This window comes from Salvelinus fontinalis, chromosome 33 (genome assembly GCF_029448725.1).
Source record: "Salvelinus fontinalis isolate EN_2023a chromosome 33, ASM2944872v1, whole genome shotgun sequence".
Lineage (NCBI taxonomy): Eukaryota > Metazoa > Chordata > Actinopteri > Salmoniformes > Salmonidae > Salvelinus > Salvelinus fontinalis.
In genome coordinates this window covers 51,175,889-51,192,796 of record NC_074697.1, presented here as the reverse complement: position 1 = coordinate 51,192,796, position 16,908 = coordinate 51,175,889, and the positions used below count along the sequence as shown (strand labels likewise).

The 16,908-nt window shown below is 44.1% G+C and overlaps 1 protein-coding gene across 1 annotated transcript in view; it reads right to left on the bottom strand.

Annotated features, from left to right (window-relative positions):
- The window catches only part of LOC129832500 (serine/Arginine-related protein 53-like), a gene marked incomplete at its 3' end in the record, with an annotated part of 156,829 nt that overhangs the window by 66,294 nt on the left and 73,627 nt on the right, over positions 1–16,908 (bottom strand).

The following is a 16,908-nucleotide window of genomic DNA, read 5'->3' as shown; positions in this document are numbered from 1 at the left end:
AAACTGGCTCTCATGAGGACCGCCACAGGAAAGGAAGACCCAGAGTTACCTCTGTTGCAGAGGATAAGTTCATTAGTTACCAGTCTCAGAAATTGCAGCCCAAATAAATGCTTCAGAGTTCAAGTAACAGACACATCAACATCAACTGTTCAGAGGAGACTGTGTGAATCAGGCCTTCATGGTCAAACTGCAGCAAAGAAACCACTACTAAAGGACACAAATAGGAAGAAGAGACTTGCTTGGGCCAGGAAATCTGTCCTTTGGAATGATGAGTCCAAATTAGATTTTTGGTTCCAACTGCCGTGTTTACGTGAGACGTAGAGTAGGTGCTTCACCGTGAAGCATGGAGGAGGAGGTGTGATGGCGATTTGCTGGTGACACTGTCTGTGATTTATTTAGAATTTAAGGCACAGCCTGGCTACCACAGCATGCTGCAGCGATACGCCATCCCATCTGGATTGCGCTTAGTATACCATCATTTGTTTTTCAACAGGACAATGACCCAAAACACACCTCCATACTGTGTAAGGGCTATTTGACCAAGGAGAGTGATGGAGTGCTGCATTAGGTGACCTGGCCTCCACAATCACCGACCTCAACCCAATTGAGATGGTTTGGGATGAGTTGGACCGCAGAGTGAAGGAAAAGCAGCCAACAAGTGCTCGGCATATGTGGGAACTCCTTCAAGACTGTTGGAAAAGCCTTCCTCATGAAGATGGTTGAGAGAATACCAAGAGTTTGCAAAGCTGTCATCAAGGCAAAGGGTGGCTACTTTAAAGAATCTCAAATATGAAATTTATTTTGATTTGTTTAACACTTTTTTGGTTACTACATTATTCCATATGTGCTATTTCATAGTTTTGATGTCTTCACTAATATTCTACAACGTAGAAAATTGTACAAATAAAGAAAAATCCTTGAATGAGTAGGTGTGTCCAAACTTTTGACTGGTACTGTACACACAAACATGTGTGCACAATCACAAGAACACACATGCACATAATATACAAATTGCATTTGCCTCCTGTTTTGTTTCCCTCAATTGGCTCAATCATTGTTGTCTGTTGTGCAGCAGCCTATTTGTGAGTCAATCAGAGCTATTAGTTGTATTCATGACGTGTTTCAAATGTAATACATTTTTTGGGGGGGGGACCTAGTTTATGTATTTAAATATTGTGAGTATGTTTGACACATAACCAGAAATGCACATAATCAACTGTTACATACTAACTGTAGGCTAACAAAGACACCCAGTCGCATGCAAAAAGATGAACATAAAATATAAAACATACTCACAACATTGAAATACTTAAACTGAGTCCCACTAAAAAAGAGGATTACATTTGATACACTCATCATGAATACAATTAATATCTGTGATTGAGTGACAAATAGGCTGCTGCACCACAGACAACAATGATTGAGCCAATTGAGGGAAACAGAACTGGAGACAAATGCAAGACACCCCAGTGCTGCGTCCCAAATGGTGCTGTATTCCCTAGAGCACTACTTTTGACCTTGGCCCGTATGTCTCTAGTCAAGAGTAGTGCACTATATAGGGAACAGGGTACCATTTGGGAAGCAAGCCAGATGGTATCATAGGAACCATCTAAATGATAATCAAATGGCCCAGTCTATATAAGACAAATGCCAAACGGTAAATGGCTGCATTTGTAAAGACCTTCAGAACCAATGCCAAATCCACACTAACCACAATGACCCCGTGAATGCTTTTTATTTATTTATTTTGTTATTTATTCATCTCATTTGATTTTTTAAAGTCGTCATTTATTTCCATTTTTTCATTTGTTGCTCCGAAACCCTGCCAGCCGCCCTGTGCCCGAAAGAAGCGGCAAAAACGACAACAGCACCCCTTGAAAATGTAATAATCCTGTTTTCAATATTGGAGGTCTATAAGATCAGGGCAGAGATGGGGTTCCACAGCAATATGTTTATTGATATATTTTATAAATATGGGGGGGGGGGGGGGGGGTGTCCCTGCGTTATCAGCAGTCGAGCCTCCGCACCCCCGCCGAGGCTCTCGTCTTATATAAAAAATAATGTTGTATATGGTTATACTTTTATATATAATCGCAATATGGAACCCGAGTCTCTTTTACCATGTGCCATACTTCAGGCTGGCGCTAACAGCATTTTACGGGCCGGGAGCTGTTCATCTTCATGTCTCTAGCAGGCATGAGCACTGCATAATAATGTCGTTTCCTGCCCCCAAATGTTATTTCACAGACCCCGGCTCATTTCTCAAACTTCACCACTTTTACAATTTCCCAAACTTTTATTCCTTTCATTATTAGGAACAAGATTTCATTACGTATTTAGAATGTAAACAAGCCTGAGTAATGACACCCTCCATCTCCCTGAAATCATTCCCACTGATGCCTGCCCCCCTGCAGCCCGCCTGGCGCGCTGGCCTCATCTTGTGGGCGCGCACACAGGCAAACACACACACACACACAGCTTGGGCCAAGACAAAACACAACAACATAAATGTACCACCCTGTGTGTGTTTGTGAGTGTGTGCGCGCACGCCTGTGTGTGTGTGTGTGTGTGTGTGTGTGTGTGTGTGTATGTGTGTGTGTGTGTGTATCCCCGTCGATAAAGGAGGTGGGGAAAAGTTTTATACTCAACTCACATAAATCATGTACAAGAAAAATGAGCAAATGTGAGGGCTAACTCATCTTCTCCTCATCCAGAGAAAATGAAATTCACTGGAATACCTATCAAAACTGCAATCATCAAGAGATAATATCTTCTTTGGTCTATCTGCACTTTCCGATTTAATTTCCGCCATGCCCTTGACATCCACCGATACCATTAAGATGAAGCTCGTACAGTAAGAGAGTAGTTCTCACGTTTTGATATATGATGCCTCCACGCTAAATGTAATATCATCATTTGGAAATTAATGCAATATTTATTTTGTTAGCTTTTTTCCCCCACTGAGTTTTACTCGAGCTAGCGACACGCCGGAGCGAGAGAGCGAGTGGAGAAAGAGAGAGAGGGCGAGGGAGAGGATGACAGACAAATAGAAAAGGGGGGAGAGGGGAGGGAGGTGGGGTGGGTGAATACTTTGGTTTCCTGGCAGCCATCTCCCCACTGTCAGAATGACATGCAATTACGTGTAGGCAAGCCCCGATCAGGGGTCAGTCAAATTACTCCATCATTTAGCGGCACGGTAGTGATGAGAGGACCTCCTCCTCCACCGCCACATCAAATATGATGCAATCATTAGTGTAATAAGCATGGAAATCTGTTTGCAGATTATCGCGCCGTTTCTCTCCCCCTCTTTTATCTGCCGAGTCTCTCTCTCTCTCTCAAAAGAGAGGGAATGGGAGAGAGAGGGGGGTGAGAGACTGCCCATTGGCTATATCACAGTGTGGTTAGGGGGCGAGGAAGCAAAAGTGTATCTTACCGCAGAAGAGTTTTGAAATCTGCCACACTTCCTCTGTATCGGCTGTCGTATTGTCGGAGGAGAAAACCATGCACACGTTTAAAAACAATATGTTAGTTTAATCCATAAAAATTTCAGTTTTTCCTGTTTTGAGCACTTTACACATTTATTTTGGGATCCACCCCTGTAAATGTAATTTGCCTAAAGATGCGCGAGTGGAGAAAGACCATCTCAACTCAAGCAAGCGCATTTCCATCCATATTCACTCTCCGTGCCAACTCTCGTCGATTAACTTTGACCTTTTTCAAAAGGCGAGAGAGTATGCAGGAGGTGAGCAAATCGAATTGATAAAAGGCCTGGGTCTGTCAGGCCACTATCCCATTCCCTACTCCTCTATTCTTCATCCTCCTCCTCTCCCGTCATCCCTTGCTTTTCTTACTCACCAGTTACATGCTATTATTTTTTAACCCAACAGGGAGATATAAGTATCATGAAATACTCAGTAACACTTGACATTAAGTTGCTCTAACACCTGTGTCGCAACACTGTAATTACTCTAGAAATTACATAGGAAAGTGGACTAAGAAACTGTAAAACAATTTTGTTACTCAAGTAATTTCGCAACGTAACAAAAATGTGTTACAAAGCAAAAACAAAAGATCGCTACCTGCTACCCGGACATCCTAAGGACATTAGGAAACATTCCCATTAAGTTCCATTATGGGTTTCGGCGAGATGTTATCCCACTGACGTTCTGAGAACGTGCAAGGAACATTAAAACATGTTTGTTTTTTTGTAGTTCCCTGTAAGTTCCCAGGACATGTCATGCCCTTTCTAGAATGTTCTAAGGACTTACCAGTCCTTAGGAATGTGCGTGATGGTTCCAAGGGAACATTCTCTGGGGGACCTTTGTCTAGCTCCCTGTAAGTTACCAGGACGTCAATGGGGACCATGTCAAGGACGTTTTTAACACGTTCTCTGGACATTCATTTTACCAGTCACATGGACGCCGTGCGTTGGTCCCAGGTGTGCCAAACCATTTTAAGTGAAGTAATGAAATGGTATTGAGGATTTAAGGTAAGTGATACAATACGCTGTTCAGCTAAAATAGTGTAAAAATATTTAAATCAATGACAATGTGATTACATTTGACATGATCACTTAGTACTGACTTGTCAAATTTGAACTCGCAACCTCTGGATTTTGGGTACATTGATTTTTTTTCTGCTGCGCCACAAAGTCTATCATATTTTCAGAAGTTCCCTACACATTCTTCACCTATAATAGATTGCTGCATTCAGCAAAAGACTGCCATCTGCACTGCTATTTTAGTTATCAGTCAATCTGACTATTCTCTCATCATTGACTTCATTTACTAATTTCAGCAATTTGAGTGGATTTTTTTCATAGTTGTTCAATGTTAGCGGGCATATTATTTAGTTTTAATGTTACTCCTTAATCACTATGATAAATATAATCGTTTTTCTTGAGTGTATTTTCAACAGAACTGAGATTTACTTTGAAGTACAAAGTGTAGGAATACAGGTGAAATCAGTCATTGACACAGACATGGAGGCGAAGCAGGAAGATTGGAATGCCGTGAAGCAAGAGATGTGAGCATAAATCCTAGGTGAGGACATGTTGAATAATAATGACTGTATAAATAAACATACTCAATGTAATCCTATACATCAAAGTGTCAAATATGTACAGTGCCTTTGGAAAGTATTCAGACCCCTTGACTTTTCCCCCATTTTTTTGTGACTGTACGTTACAGCCTTAATCTAAAATGGATGAAAATAAATAAATAATTATTATCCTTAGCAATCTACAAACAACACTATAATGACCAAGCGAAAACAGGTTTAGACATTTTTGCAAATGTATTAAAAAGAAAAAAACTGAAATAACTTATTTACGTAAGTATTTAGACCCTTTGCTATGAGACTCGAAATTGAGCTCAGGTGCATCCTGTTTCCATTGATCATCCTTGAGCTGTTTCTACAACTTGATTAGAGTCCACCTGTGGTATATTCAATTGATTGGACATGATTTGGAAAGGCACACACCTGTCTATATAAGGTCCCACCTGTTGACAGTGCATGTCAGAGCAAAAACCAAGCCATGAGGTTGAAGGAATTGTCTGTAGAGTGCTGAGACAGGATTGTGTTGAGGCATAGATCTGGGGAAGGGTTCCAAAAAATGGCTGCAGCATTGAAGATCCCCAAGAACACAGTGGCCTTCATCATTCTTAAATGAAATTAGTTTGGAACCAGCACGATTCTTCTTAGAGCTGGCCGCCCGGCCAAACTGAGTAATCGGGGGTGAAGGGCCTTGGTCAGGGAGGTGACCAAGAACCCTATGGTCAATCTGACAGAGCTATAGAGTTCCTCTGAGGAGATGGGAAAACCTTCCAGAAGGACAACCATCTCTACAGCACTCCACCAATCAGGACTTTATGGTAGAGTGGTCAGATAGAAGTCACTCCTCAATAAAAGGCACATGACAGCCGGCTTGGAGTTTGACAAAAGGCACCTAAAGACTCTCAGACCTATGAGAAACAAGATTTTCTGGTCTGATGAAACCAGGATTAAACTCTTTGGCCTGAACACCAAGCGTCACGTCTGGAGGAAACCTGCCACCATCCCAACAGTGAAGCACGGTGGTGGCAGCATCATGCTGTGGGGATGTTTTTCAGCGGCAGGGACTTGGAGACTAGTCAGGATCGAGGTAAAGATGAACGGAGAAAAGTACAGAGATATTCTTGATGAAAACCTGCTCCAGAGTGCTCAGGGCCTCAGACTGGGGCAAAGACTATCTTCCAACAGGACAACTACCCGAAGCACACAGCTGAGACAGGAGTGGCTTCGGGACAAGTCTCAATGTCCTTAAGTGGCCCAGCCAGAGCCCTGACTTGAACTGGATCGAACATCTCTGGAGAGACCCGAAAATAGCAAGCAAAATAGCAGCAACACTCCCTGTCAAACCTGACAGAGCTTGAGAGGATCTGCAGCGAAGAAAGGGAGAAACTTCACAAATACAGGTGTGCCAAGCTTGCAACGTTATGCAAAGAAGACGAGAGGCTGTAATCGCTGCCAAAGGTGCTTCAACACTGTACTGAGAAAAGGGTCTGAATACGGATTCCTGCCGTAAGCCCTGGACCATTACTCCGGATCATCAGAGCTAGCTAGCTGCTACCGAGTGGCCCAGCCCCGAAGCTAGCCTTGAGCCAGGCCCATCTCCCGGCCTGCTCAGTGGACCCTATGATCACTCGGCAACACAGCTGATGTCTCCCGGACTCTTCACTAACACGACTAGAAGCCACTACACCACCGGATTCCTGCAGTAAGCTCTGGACCTTTGCATCGGATCATCGCACCTAGCTAGCTGCTACCGGGTGGCTATAGTGGCTAACACCCTTGTCCCGAAGCTTGCAACAGTTAGCCTCGAGCCAGGCGCATCTCCCGGGTAGCAAACAAAATTATTCCAGCTACAATACCTCTTTTGCCAATTGGCCTGGACCCTTTGTCGACACGGAGCCCCGCCTATCCATCACGGCTGGTCTGTCGACATAATTCCGTCCGATGTGCCTTTGCCGGACGTCGGCGAAGACGCTTTAGCTGCCCCCTCCCTGCTAACTTTATGAACGCTGTGTCTCCCGCTTGCTAGCGTAGTAACGACTACCTAACGGCTTCCCTGTTTCATCTATTGCTGTTCACTGGACCCTATGATCACTTGGCTACATAGCTGATGCCTGCTGGACTGTTCATTAATCACGGTACTCCATTTTGTTTATCTGTCGGCCCCCGCCTCGAACTCAGGCCCTGTGTGTAGTTAACTGACCCTCTCTGCCCATTCATCGCCATTTTACCTGTTGTTGTTGTCTTAGCTGATTAGCTGTTGTTGTCTTACCCGTTGTTGTCTTAGTTAGCTCTCCCAATCAACACCTGTGATTGCTTTATGCCTCGCTTTGTCGCTCTCTGTCAATATGCCTTGTATACGGTTGTTTAGGGTACTTATCATTGTTTTATTTTACTGCGGAGCCCCTAGTCCCACTCACCATGCCTCAGATACCTCTTTTGTCCCATCTCCAACACATGTGGTGACCTCACCCAGCATAACTAGTCCGTCCAGAGATGCAACCTCTCTTATCGTCACTCAATGCCTAGGTTTACCTCCACTGTACCCACACCCTACCATCCCCGTCTGTACATTATGCCCTAAATCTATCCTACCACGCCCAGAAATCTGCTCCTTTTATTCTCTGTCCCCAACAAACTAGACGTACCCTCATCCTACTCCTCCTCTGTTCCTTGGGTGATGTAGAGGCTAACCCAGGCCCTGTGTCCCCCCAGGTGCTCTCATTTGTTGACTTCTGTAACCGTAAAAGCATTGGTTTCATGCATGTTAACCTGTTTGGGCTGCAAGGGGCAGTATTGAGTAGCCAGATAAAATCTGCCCATTTCAAACGGCCTCGTACTCAATTCTTGCTCGTACAATATGCATATTATTATTACTATTGGATAAAAAACACTCTCTAGTTTCTAAAACCGTTTGAATTATTTCTCTGAGTGAAACAGAACTCATTCTGCAGCACATTTCCTGACCCGGAAGTGGAAAGTCTGAAATCGATGCTCTGCTTTTCTTCCTGCCTCATTCATGGGCATGAAACGTAAGAGTCTACGTTCGCTTCATAGACCTTCACCTGGGTGTCAAGAGGCTGTGAGAGAAGAAATTTCGTGTTTATCTTGGCCTGACGTTGAATACAGGCTCTTTGTATGACGTGTCCCTCATTTCCGGTACCCTGAGGAGCGCGCGCAGGACAGTGGGATTGCCTTCTGTTTAGCTGCCGTTATGGACGACCAATATCTCCGGCTTTGATTTTATTTGATACATGTAACCATATCATCGTAAAGTATGTTTTTTCAATATAATTTAATCAGATTATTGAAATTTTTCCGGGAGTTTTGCCGTGTTCCGTTCTCTTCCGTTTGTTGACATGGAGAGATCCGTGCCACCCAGCTAGCGCGCGTGCTAATTCAAGAGGGAAAGTGTTCGTTCTGAATCCAAACAACGACTGTTCTGGACAAAGGACACCTTGTCCAACATTCTGATGAAAGATCAGCAAAAGTAAGACCCAATTTATGATGTTATTTCCTATATCTGTCGTAGTCGCCGGTGCCCAAGTGTTTCTGGCTATTGTGCTAAGCTATTATAACACTATATTGTGTTTTCGCTGTAAAACACTTGATAAACGGAAATATTGTCTGGAATCACAAGATGCCTGTCTTTCAATTGCTGTACACTATGTATTTTTCAGAAATGTTTTATGATGAGTATTTAGTTATTTGGCGTTGGTGTCTGTAATTTTTCTGTCTGCTTTCGGTGCAATTTCTGACTGTAGCTGCAATGTAAACTATGATTTATACCTGAAATATGCACATTTTTATAACAAAACATATGCTATACAATAAAAATGTTATCAGACTGTCATCTGATGAAGTTGTTTCTTGGTTAGTGGCTATTTATATCTTTATTTGGTCGAATTTGTGATAGCTACTGATGCAGTAAAAAAATCGTGGAGTAAGAAAAGTGGTTTGCTAACGTGGTTAGCTAATAGATTTACATATCTTGTCTTCCCTGTAAAACATTTTTAAAAATCGGGCATGTTGGATGGATTCACAAGAATTATACCTTTCATATGCTGTATTGGACTTGTTAATGTGTGAAAGTTAAATATTTCAACAACAAAAAAAAATTGAATTTCGCGCCCTCCACTTGAGCTGGCTGTTGTCATAAGTGTACCGACGTCGGGCTGCAGCCATAAGAAGTTAACATCAGAAGCCTCCTCCCTAAGTTTGTTTTACTCACTGCTTTAGTACACTCTGCCAACCCTGATGTCCTTGCCGTGTCTGAATCCTGACTTAGGAAGGTCACCAATAATTCAGAGATGTCCATCCCCAACTACAACATTTTCCATCAAGATAGAACTGCCAAAGGGGGAGGAGTTGCAATCTACTGCAGAGATTGGGTTGTGCCGTGGCAGAGATCTTTGTGGGCTATACTCAGCCTTGTCTCAGAATGGTAAGTTGGTGGTTGAAGATATCCCTCTAGTGGTGTGGGGGCTGTGTTTTGGCAAAGTGGGTGGGGTTATATCCTGCCTGTTTGGCCCTGTCTGGGGGTATCGTCAGATGGGGCCACAGTGTCTCCCGACCCCTCCTGTCTCAGCCCCCAGTATTTATGCTGCAGTAGTTTATGTGTCGGGGAGCTAGGGTCAGTCTGTTACATCTGGAGTTTTTTCCGGTGTCCTGTGTGAATTTAAGTATGCTCTCTCTAATTCTCTCTCTTTCTTTATTTCTCTCTCTCGGAGGACCTGAGCACTAGGACAATGCCTCAGGACTACCTGGCCTGATGACTCCTTGCTGTCCCCAGTCCACCTGGCCGTGCTGCTGCTCCAGTTTCAACTGTTCTGCCTGCGGCTATGGAACCCTGACCTGTTCACCGGACGTGCTACCTGTCCCAGACCTGCTGTTTTCAACTCTCTAGAGACAGCAGGAGAGGAAGAGATACTCTGAATGATCGGCTATGAAAAGCCAACTGACATTTACTCCTGAGGTGCTGACCTGTTGCACCCTCGACAACCACTGTGGTTATTATTATTTGACCCTGCTGGTCATCTGTGAACATTTGAACATCTTGGCCATGTTCTGTTATTATCTCCACCCGGCACAGCCAGAAGAGGACTGGCCACTCCTCATAGCCTGGTTCGCCTGGGAATCCTGGAAGGATATTGGCCTCATCCCTGGTTGTTCTTTAAAAGTACTTTCCTCACCATCTTAAATAAGCATGCCTCTTTCAAAAAATGTAGAACTACGAAAAGATACAGCCCTTGGTTCACTCCAGACCTGACTGCCCTAAATATTCACTTACCTTTGATGATCTTCATCAGAATGCACTCGCAGGAATCCCAGTTCCACAAGGTTTGTTTTGTTCGATAAAGTCCATAATTTATGTCCAAATACCTCCTTTTTTTTGCGCGTTTAGTTCAAAAATCCAAATTCATGACGCGCAGGCCAGACGAAAAGTCAAAAGATTCAATTACAGTTCATAGGAACATGTCAAACGATGTAGAGAATCGATCTTTAGGATGTTTTTAACATAAATCTTCAATAATGTTTCAAACGGAGAATTCCTTTGTCTTTAGAAACTAAAAGGAACGCAGCTACCTCTCACAGAGGTGCGCCTGAGTGAGCTCATGGCACTCTGCCAGACACCTGGTTGAAACAGCTCTCATTCCCTCATCCTTCACAGTAGAAGTCTGAAACAAGGTTCTAAAGACTGTTGACATCTAGTGGAAGCATTAGGAAGTGCAATATGACCCCATAGACACTGTATATTGGATAGGCAAAGACGTGAAAACCTACAAACCTCAGATTTCCCAATTCCTGGTTGGATTTTTCTCAGGTTTTTGCCTGCCATATGAGTTCTGTTATACGTACAGACATCATTCAAACAGTTTTAGAAACTTCAGAGTGTTTTCTATCCAAATCTACTAATAATATGCACATCTTAGCTTCTGGGCCTGAGTAGCAGGCAGTTTACTCTGGGCACCTAATTCATCCAAGCTACTCAATACTGCCCCCAGCCATAAGAAGTTAAATAAAGGTGGAATAAAAAAAATTAAAACGTATGTAAATGTGATATTTCAACATTTCTAAAAACCTGTTTTTGCTTTGTCATTATATGGCATTTGGTATGGATTGATGAGAATAAACAAACAATTGAATGTATTTTAGAATAAGGCTGTAACCTAACAAAATGTTGAAAAAGTCAAGGGGTCTGAATACTTTCCGAAGGCACTATGTTAAAAGCACTGTTTGTGTGTGGGTGCCCCTAACATTGCCAACAGACAAAGAGCTGTGAATGGATCAGTGGTTCACCAATCAGCGCCTTGATGGGCTTGGCAACAGTAACAAGGGGTGATATGTAATGAAACTAGGGTGCGAGTGTGCTGGGGCCATCAGATGACAAAAACCTCCAGAGGACCATGACACAACTTCCCAAGAAGAGGGATTCCTCAAGCCTAGAATCAAGTCCCCAGCACAACACAGTTCTACTGTACACTAACTATGGACTCTACCTAAAACAGTACACTATTTGATCCTACACCCCACTCAAACATATAAACACACATACAGAAACATTTACCCAAACCTACCCCAAATCCTTAATACCCTCTCCCCAGCCTGTGAATAAACTGAGCTAACTAAGTGCTGATTGAGGCAGTAATCCTGATGAATCTGATGTTTTATCTATCGATTGATCCGACTCTTTTATCCACTTCTCCTCTCTAAGCAGCTGTGCATCTGGGCTGATTAGCACCAGTCAGCTCTCTCCCAGGACTAGTACACAGAGCCACGCTGTGTGTGTGCCTGTCACCTGGGACTCAAGCCTCTGTGTGGGTGTGTGTGTGTGTGTGTGTGTGTGTGTGTGTGTGTGTGTGTGTGTGTGTGTGTGTGTGTGTGTGTGTGTGTGTGTGTGTGTGTGTGTGTGTGGGGGGGGGGTTTGGATGGTACACCCACGTGTGTAAAAACAGAAACTAAGGCAGAGCACTGGGAGCAATTAACATTGGCACTCTTCTCTCCTCATTCCTACTGATCAAATTCATTCAGACAAAATAACACCACCACAAACTAAACCAAACAAATAAGACAAACCCCATACCACAGTGCTAATTGCGAACCTAATTATTGCACCGGCTGCGACTGGTGGCGTAACAAAGCGCGGCTCTGTCAAACACTGAGCATCGCTTCATCGCAAAGGAATCAAGGCGCACAGTAATTTGAACAAATATATTTTGTCTTAACTTCATAATATTCAAAACTGGAAATTAATTCTGATCCGGGCCGAGTGGTGTGTATTGATAAACAAAAACAGTGTGTACTTTGACGGAAACAGACAAACAAAATGTTACTTAATGTGACAAGACAAGCAAGTATCGTGTAGAGAATCATTATACTATCTAAACCGCTGTGAAATATCTTTTCAATAACCAAAAATATTCTATTTTCATCTGTTTGAAGCTGGTGTACAAAACCACAAGTAAAATATGCAAAAATAAACTTAAGAACAGCAAGTATAGACATAGCGCACATAGAACAGATCTACCGCTTTTTAGACTTGCTTTCCATGAGAATGACAGATCTATAACTCAGATTTCTATGTGAATCGGGTCGGGTCGTTCATAAAGTTACATATTGCAGCTTTAATTCTGAACTTAGATAGATGCAATATTAGGCCATATTAGGGTTAGGGTTATAGGCCAATATCAGGGTTATAGGCCAAAAAATAACAGAAGATATGTCCCCTTCATTGCCCTGGGCCATTGGGATTTCATTAGACCAGAGGGCAAAAGTCCTTAGACCAGAGGGCGAAAGTTCTTGTAAACGAGGACAAAAGTCCTTAGACTGGAGAGGGAAAAGTCCTTATAACAGAGGGAAAACGTGAATGCATGCATTTTGACAGAGGGAAAAACGGACGTACATTCATCTCTTCTTTCATCACGGAGAGTCTCTTCTGATTCACTCTAAAGCCGGGATGGGCAACTCCAGTCCTCGGGCCGGAGTGGTCTCACACTTTTTCCCCAATCCCTAGCAAACACAGCTGATTAAACTAATTGCATTCTAAACTGAAGATCATGATTAGTTCATTATTGGAGTCAGGTGTGTTAGCTGGGCCTGGGGCAAAAGAGTGACACAAACCAGGCCCCAGAGGACTGGAGTTGCCCATCCCGGGTCTAAAGACATGGAACAAGGACTACACACATTCAAGATACGGCTTCCTATAGTGGTCCTCTTGCCCCAGCTAGACCTGGATGTGATTCTGGCAGTGTTTGGAAGAAGACTGTGATCCTGGTGGTTGGTTTGGTGTACTTGGTGCATCATCTAAAGCCTCTCGTAGGGCCTGATCAGAGTTGAACCTCCACACAGAGCCCAGAAGACAACAAAGAGCTGAGGAAACAAGAGTTTTAAAGGGCAAAGAGGCCCTTTATCTACTTCCCCAGAGTCAGATGAACTCGTGGATAGCATTTTTATCTCTGCTTGCAGAGACCCATATCTTTCAGAGAATTTGTTTTATCACTTGTTAAACAAAATCTCTTTCTCTCAGCAATTGTTTTAATATAAAATAATATAATGTTACCATTTTTTTTTGTTGCATACAATATAGCTAAGTATTTGTGTGATTTATTTTATACAGTCTTTTTGGTCATCTCTATGGAGGGTGCCAATTATTTTGGACTTGACCATCTGCTCTTCTCTTAACAGTGATACATCTTGAGGGGATGATAAATTGTTGTTTATGGGGGTACATTTACAGGGGGGTGCCAAAGGGTGCTATAACACCAAACCCACCACCACCTCACCAGGGGGACAGGATTGTATTTACTGTCCTCTGTCCCGAATCGTAATCAGACACTTCCACATACCCCGGCATTCCTGATGACTGGAGCGCAATCTACCCATGTGCATAAACACCCACCATAAATAAGCCACACACACATTCAATATTCACACATATTTCAAATATCCACCAGGAAATGGAACTGAAATACAGTTGCACATACAAGCAGAGCACACGTGCGTGTGATGATCAGTGCCTTAAAGATCAGGCTCTGGCATTAAAACACAAACACTGTAGCATTGCTGGAATTTGTTCACACACACACCACATACGATACTGTGGCGAAAACCTTTTTTATGGGTAACTCCAAAAACACGTGTGTGCGGCTGTGCGCACACACGCACAGACACCCAAACACACACAGCCAGGCTGTGGCTGTCTCCATCCCTGCCCTTTTGGGAGTTAGGTCCAGCGCTCCATGGCCTCTGACCTCTGGGTCAGGGTCAAGAGGGAGTCTGACTGACCGACTGCTGAGACCCCCCCCCCCCCCCCCCTCCCCCACCTCTAGAGACAGATTATCCTCCAGCATCTAGGGCTGGACTCTACAGGTCTGATTACCAGAGGCCTGACGTCCCACTGTGCTCCTATTGTGATCCTACTGTGGTCAATAAGCCGTTAGAGCTCTTCAAAGTAATGCCGTCATATGGGCAACCACTCTGGTGGTCTAGAAAAAAAGATAAGATACAGTTGGTGTCAATCATATGTGTGCGTGCGTGCGTGCGATAGCGTTGCCTCTTGAAAACAGAGTAAACTGTGAAGTCTATGCAGCCCAAACCATCAGCCATATAGCGGAGTTGTGTCCAGCTAAGCCAACCAGAGACAGCCTGGTCTTTACATTAGGAATATATAGCTAGCTACCTCCTGTTTACCTACCTGCAAAAGTGCCTACACAGAGGCTGCATCCCCAATTGACCCTATTCCCTTTATAGTGCCCTGCTTAACACTAGGGCTCATAGGGAATCCCTGGTCAAAAGCAGTGCACTATAAAGTGAACAGGGTGCCATTTGGGGCACGGCCATATTGATTCCTGCTGTTTATGCATGTAATCTTCTTTTGAATAATTCACACAGTCCTTTTATAGAGTAGTAAATCAATGACCTCCTCCCTGCCTGCCCCCCCCCCCCCCCTTCCCCCACCCACCCACCTGCTCGTCCTCCTCTCTGCTGCTATTCCCGTTCAGTCAGAGGAGCGGGACTCATAACGTCTCACTGCAGAAGGTAGGGGGTAGAGGCAGGTGAAGGAAAACAGAGGGCATTACCGATGAAGTCAATAAAATCTTCTTGGAGTTTTTAGTCCATCCTCTCCAGTCTACACTCTGTTACGTGGTATCATGGTGTTGCCAACTGTTATCTTTCTCCATCACCGTCGTTCAATGTCTCTCTCTCTCTCACCCTCACCGTCTCACATTCCCTCACCGTCTCTCTCTCCATCCCTCACCGTCTCTCTCCCTCCCTCACCGTCTCACACTCCCTCCTTCACCGTCTCACACTCCCTCTCTTTCCTTCCATCCCACTCCCTCTCTCAATGTATCTCTCCCTCCTTTGTTCTCTCTCAAGTGAGCTAGTGTCCTCAACTGGTTGGGAGCACCATAAGGACAGAGGTAAGGGCTGAGTGTCTGACACAACCCCACAATAAGTACACAGACCATACACACAAACTGTACACACCCAGACATGCACCATGAACCAACCCACAGAATTAGGGATGTTGCCCCGGTGCTCCAGCCTAGGCTACCAGTTCGAATCCGACTCACTTCCCTTCTGACTCCTAATTATTATACCTTACCTGTCTCCTCTTCACTGTACTCTCACAAAACCATGAAAAACAAACATGTAAAAACAAAAAGAATTAGGGAATATGTCAATTTGCATGGCTGAATTTGGGGGCACTTGAATTTGATTAGCGACGCTGCTAAAGTTTGTTTGCTTCCCTAGATCATCTGTAAATCCTAAAATCGAACTTTGGGGTCATCTGCTTTCGTGGCGCTGGGGGTCGATGAGAAAAAAAACATTTACGTTTCATATTGTGGGTAATTTGCGTAGGATGGTGCCTTAAATGCGGGCTGGTGGTTTAGTATGCAGGGAGCACGGCTACTCTAGGCTAAGGGAGTTGACTGACTGGCTTTACATCCAGAGTGCCATCACCCCCTTTGACCTATTTCTATTATTCATCCCACCATCATCTGGAAAAAGCCACCTGGAATCTGATGTTCGTTCCCACCCAAAAAAGAGGAGAGGAAAACCTTTTCACTTTGTTGCATGGCACTCTGACCCCGGTATTAGAGAGCGAACAGAAGAATCCCAGAGATGTTGGTCATAAAATTTTCAGAACCGTCCCAGGGGTCTTTTCGAGGGGGCCCGACTGACGCACCGGAGCGGCCCCGTGTATAGACTTCATATGACAGAGAGAGAGAGAGAGAGAGAGAGAGAGAGAGAGAGAGAGAGAGAGAAAGGAGAAAGTAGAGAAAACGAGCGAGCGAGGGGAAGAGAGAAGAACCAAGGAAGTACTGCCAAAATATGTAAAACGCAGAGACATTCAATGAGATAACTGATGAAATGTGTAGAAAGGTACATTGGAGTGTGTGTGTGTGTGTGTGTGTGTGTGTGTGTGTGTGTGTGTGTGTGTGTGTGTGTGTGTGTGTGTGTGTGTGTGTGTGTGTGTGTGTGTACGCGTATGTGTGCTTGTGTGTATGACAGGGGAGACCGAGTTAAATGTGCCTCATCAAGTCATCACCAACGTCAAGAGGGCGAAAGAATTTCAGTCTCTCTCCCCTCCCGCACACATTTCATCCCCACATCAAAGAGTAATTTAAAACATAACAAAAAGACCAAGGGAGACAGAAAAAAAACAGAGAGAAGGGGGGGGACAACCAGAGGTCCTGGGGGTGTGACCCCCACCCCTCCTTCCTGACTACATCCCTCCCTCCCTCCCTCTGTCAGCTCGAGGTATTCAAAGCCCATTCCGATGTATGCTCATTTGGGATGCAGATATCAAAGATGGCTGTGAACAGTGAGGGGGACAGTGAGGGAGCAGGA